This window comes from Macaca fascicularis, chromosome 10 (assembly GCF_037993035.2).
Source record: "Macaca fascicularis isolate 582-1 chromosome 10, T2T-MFA8v1.1".
Lineage (NCBI taxonomy): Eukaryota > Metazoa > Chordata > Mammalia > Primates > Cercopithecidae > Macaca > Macaca fascicularis.
In genome coordinates, this window is record NC_088384.1 from 60,900,580 (window position 1) to 60,905,846 (window position 5,267).

The window sequence follows — 5,267 nt, forward strand, 5'->3', positions numbered from 1 at the left end:
CTCGGGGCGGTGAGGCTGGGTCCTCCCGTGCCTTTGTCCAGGGCGCAGGGGGGCGACGGTCTTCGGTGGTGGAGTCCGTGGAGCGACGGGATTGGGGTCGTCCAGTGCTGTATTCCGGGCGTGGCAGAGTGGGGGACCTGTCCTGAGGTGGTGCAGGGCATGCGCGAGTGGCGGTCCTCCTGTGCCATAGTCCGAGGTGCGGAGGGGCGGGGGTCACCTCGTCCTATAGTTCGCCACACACGAGGCCCCAGTCCTGCTGTGCCTCAGTCCAGTGCGCCGGGGGACGGCTGTCCTGCTGTGCTGTAGGGCAGGACGCAGTGGAGCAGGGGTAGTCCAGAGAGCGCCCTGGCAGGGGGTCCTCCAGTGCTGGAATACAGCCCATGACGGGTCAGGGATGTTACTGTGCCGGAGTCGGTTTGCAGGGTCCTCCCCTGCCATAGTCTAGGGGGAGACGGGACAGGGTTTTCTAGTGTAGGTGTCCAGGGTGCGGGGGGACAGGAGTCCTCTGGTGCAGGAGTCCAGGACGTAGCCGAGTGGGAGTCCACCAATGCCAGAGTCCAGGGCTCTGCGAGGCCGGATTTCCCATGCCAGAGTGTAGGAGGCGTTCAGGCGAGGGTCTTGGCGTGCGGTAGTCCAGGGTGCGGTGGGGCAGGAGTGGTCCGTATCTCCGTGGCGGGGATCCCTCTGTGCTGGAGTCCAGTGCTCAGCGAATTGGGGGTCCTTCCCAGCTGTAATCCAGGGCACTGCAAGGTATGGGTCCTCTGGTGCCCTAGTACAGGGGGTGTCGGGTCCTCCTGGGTCTTGGTCTAGGGCCCGGCAGGACTGGGGTCCTGGAGTCCACGAGGTAGCCCAAGTTGCCACAGGACCAGGTCCTCTGGAAACACAGTCCAGCGCGCTGAGGGGCAGGAGTAGTTCAGGACGAGCCAGGGCCGGAGTCCTCCAGAGCCAGAGTCCAGGGTGTGGAGTGGCGGGGGTTCTGCAGTGGCACAGTCCAGGACACCGCCGGGCGCAGCAGGGCCGGGATCCTCCGGTGCCTTAGTCCAGGGCGGAGAGGTCCTTCAGCAGCATAACCTAGCTCTTGGCATTGCAGGGGTCCATGGAGCCACCGGTCGGGTTCCTCCCGTGTTTTAGCCTAGGGCTGGGAGAGGACGGGGTCCTCCTTTGCCCTAGTCCACGGCATTGTGAGGCCCGGCTCCTGAACACTTACTGTCTGTGCCACTACCGCGGCGGGGAAAAACTACACCATCTCAGGCAAGCCTAACAGAGCAGCTGTCCTTAAAAGATTCCCAGTTGAGCGTGGTGGAGCAGGCCTGAGAAGTGTGCCCTTAGATGGCTTCAAGGGCTCTGAGCAGTGTTTAAGGAATCCAGCTGACCTCAGTTACTCCAAGCCCTTTTCCACTCAGCAGAACTCGCCAGGGCGTCCCCCATCTGCGGAGCCCTTTCATCATCCCAGATCCCCACAGGGTGGACTCCCTCTCATCCTCACGATCTCAGCTCAGGCCTCATTCATCACCCCATTCCTGGCTCCAGGCCTGGCCCAGAAGAAATGGGTCAGATTAAGAGCTCAATGTGTTTCCATGGTCACTTTTCTACAGCCCTCCTTTCTTTGTGCCAACATCGTTGGGTTTCTGGATAAAGTTTTCAGCAGCTGCTTGCAGCTCCATTTTTCTTACCAGGTAAGAGACTGTGCTTGAGTCCGCAGTAAGGCAATGTTCCTCCAATGCTGGGGGACTCCAGAAGTCTTCCTGAAAACAAAGGCACAATGCTTGTGACCAGAGAACTCCCAGTCCTCTCCCTGCATAGGAAAACTGGACTTCTCTGGAAGGCTCTAGTTCCTTGCAAATCTCTAGGGCCACTTAATTGCGCTGTCCCCCACCTTTGCTTCTGGTTCTGAAGGGACTGAAGTTGGGAATCCTTTCCAAGTCTCTACACACGGAGCCCTTCTTTTGTGGGAATGTTTTGCCATACACTAGGATTCTCATTTACCTTTCAGGGCCTTCAAGAATCCTGATGTGTTTTGGCTTCTGTTCCTGGAAGGGAGGCCAATGAACTGCTCAGCAGCTGAAGTTCAAATATTCATCACTGTTATTAAACCTTTATATAGCATGTTCTTTCTTTCTGGCAGGCTCGTGGTTTGCTTGTATGTAGATGGGCTTGTATGTAGATGGAGTGGTCTGCGTCCTCACTAGGTAACACCCTCAGTCTTTCATGCTGAGATTGGCCATTTTATTTGTAACTCACTGTACAATCCATTTGCTCTTCCAGTGTCCCTTAGAAGGATGCAGAGTGTTCTGTAGAATGCCATAGAGACCTGCGCTTAGGGAAAATATTTGACCAAAAGTTCGCCAACTCACATGAGTATCTCCCCACAACTTGTACTGGGCTAGTCTCTGGGTAATGAATTTCATGGTAAATGAAACCGTGCCTGAGCAGATGTTACAAACACCCTCCCCTGAGAGACTCCAGGGCTGCTTTATTCAAGCAAAACAGTGTGCTCTAATAAGCTCAGAACTGAGAGAAACAAGTTTTCTTTCTATCTTTCTTAAAAACTGCCTTTGTGACTTTAGACATAATAATAACACTGCCTGGGTAGTGAACACCTCTGTGCCAAAAAGTATGATGATCGTTGCCTGAGCTGTAATTCTCACCATAGTCCTGCAGGAGAGCTGCTATTACTGCTTATTACACAGATGGGCAGCCTGAGGCTCAGATGGAGTTAAGTGGCTTAATTGGTAGCAATAGAGACAGGATTTGACCCCAGGGCTGCCTGATCACCAAACAAAATTGTATTCAACATGATGCACTTAACACTTCTGGCCCTCCCTTGAAGATGGTGGCTTGTCTCTCTTTCTGTAGGCAAATGTCATGTCAAGCAATATTAAACGATTACAAGTAATGTCCCTATCTGCTTCTACACTGCCTTTGAAATATTATTTTAGATCTGCCAAAATAAAATGCAAACTCATTAACAAGAAAGGAGGTTGCACGCATCCCTGCCTTCCTGAGTAGTCTATTCACTCAAAGACTAAAGGATGACCAGCCTCCAGCTGGGATATTCAAAGACACAGTCACCCTGCCATGCAGCCTGAGGCTGGTGAACGTCCAATCCCCTTTTTAAGAAGCTTTTGGCATGAGCTCTTCAAATGTACAACCACAAAGGAAAGGCACAGCCGGTGTAAGTGAGGCTGATAAGATGGGCATTTTGTCTGCTTCAAGGTTAGAATCCAACCTGTCTATCAAATGTGGTTATCTGACCTTCACAATGCTGTAGTCCAGCTAAGGCCTGCAAATTTTCCTCCACCATTTACTATGGATGAAACAATAATGTGCTGTGGGGAATCCAGTTACACACACACATGCGTGCACACACACTGCTCCTGCTGTCTCAGAGCTTCTAGGCTGGCAAGGAGGAGGTGCAAACACTAGTAGGTAAGTCCACCACCAGTATGAAGCTATCATCTAGTTATCAACTAGATCCAACAAGGTAGAACACAGTATGATAGAAGCAAACAAGGTGGAGATGAGATCTGACTCCCTTTCCCTTATGAAACTGATGATGGAATAGTGTATGAAAGACTTGCCTGAATGAATCTCATATTTTCCAGTGTTTTCTATCCCCGTGATTGGAACTTTTATTCATCTATATCATTATCCAAAAGGAAAAAACAGGAGATTTTCCTAAGACCATTCTCTGTCTTATCCCTCATATCCCCAAACATCACCAAGCCCTGCCCACTTTTACCTCCTCGGTTTCTCTCCAGTTGCTCTGTTTTCTCCACATGCACTAGCGATACCTTGGCTACATGAAGACCACCAGCAGCAGCTGGGGCAACCAGCACCCTGTGGACCTGCATAGGGTGCATAGATTATGTCCAAATGATAGAATAATCCAAATCTGTTTGCATGGGGCATGGTGTGGCTATCTGAGAAAAACCTGGCTTTTATAGGAAGGAGAAAGGAGAATGCTTCTTGAGGGGAAGAAACCAACAGGAATGTGCCTCAGGGAAAACTCTCCAGAGGGGAGTGAGTTGTAAAGAGTATTTTGGTAGTTTGCATGTTTCTTGGGTTCCTTTGGCCTGTAGAGCTACCATTTATTCATTTGACAAATATTTGGGTGGTCGACTCCAGGGTTCAATAGTGAGCAATATGCACAGAATTTCTTCCCTAGTGGAGCTTTGAGTCTAACAGAAAGAGGTGACGTTATTCACGGAATTATGTAATAAGGGGAAGTGCAGCAGACCCAGGTGTGCTGCAAGAGCCTGGGAAGATGGACTGGCCCCACGAGGGAGGCAGGAAAGGCTGGCCCCAGGAAGGAAGCAGCACTTGAGCTAAAATCAGGGAGAAAACTAGGGAAAGACACAGCATTCAGGAGGAAGTAGAAGCTGGCCCATGAGGATGGTGGTGTGGAGAGGTGCACCAATACCCAGGTCCTTGGATTTATTGTTGAGCTGCTGAACTAACCAATGTTGGCTCTTGCCCAACCTCTGCACTTCTTGTTTTGCAAGATTATACATTTTTTTATTTAAAAGCTAGTATGAGTTGGGATCTGTTGCTTTTCTGAGGCCCTGTCCTGTGAGGTAGACAGGGGGCCTCATGGTACTCTGCGGAAGCTAAAGATGGAGAAGAGTTTTGGAATGCCTGCAGAAGAGAACCTTTAATGGATCATTTAAGAAGAGGGTGCTACCCCTAGACTGCCCAGATTCACTTCCCAGCTTTGTGACCTTGGACTCTCTGTGTCTGTTTTCCAATCTGAAAAATGGAATAATGATAGTATCTGCCTCTGCCTGCAAGACCCTGACCTATCAGACCAACTACCTTTTCACTTGGAACTCTCCTCCTACACCGCACACCAACCGGACCGCTCATTAATACTTTACATTGGCCTGTTTTCCTTTTTGAGATTTCGCTCAAGACATTTCCCTCGTCAAAATTAACTTGGTCCATCTCCCCCTATTGGAATTCAACCCATTCTCCAGAAATCAGTTCAAATTGTATCACCAGAAAGCCTCTCTCAATTACCTCCACCCTTTTTCATTCTTTGGGCCATTTCTGCCATGATTTCTTATGTTTTTCTTTTTTGCTACATATTGGCATTGGTACATATAATCTCCACTTCCACTCAAATGTGAAGTTATTGCGGACAATCCCTATGGGTATAGTCCTATCCCAAGAGTCCTGGGCAGAGGGTCTCCCTCTTTCACCCAGGCTGGAGTGCAGTGGTGCAACCAGAGCTTACTGCAGCCTCAACCTCCTGGGCTCAAATGATC

The 5,267-nt window shown here is 50.3% G+C and overlaps 1 pseudogene; it reads right to left on the minus strand.

The window, feature by feature from the left end:
• Positions 1-466: 466 nt before the first annotated feature.
• On the minus strand, positions 467-4,944 carry LOC141407775 (uncharacterized; annotated as a pseudogene).
• Positions 4,945-5,267: the final 323 nt, after the last annotated feature.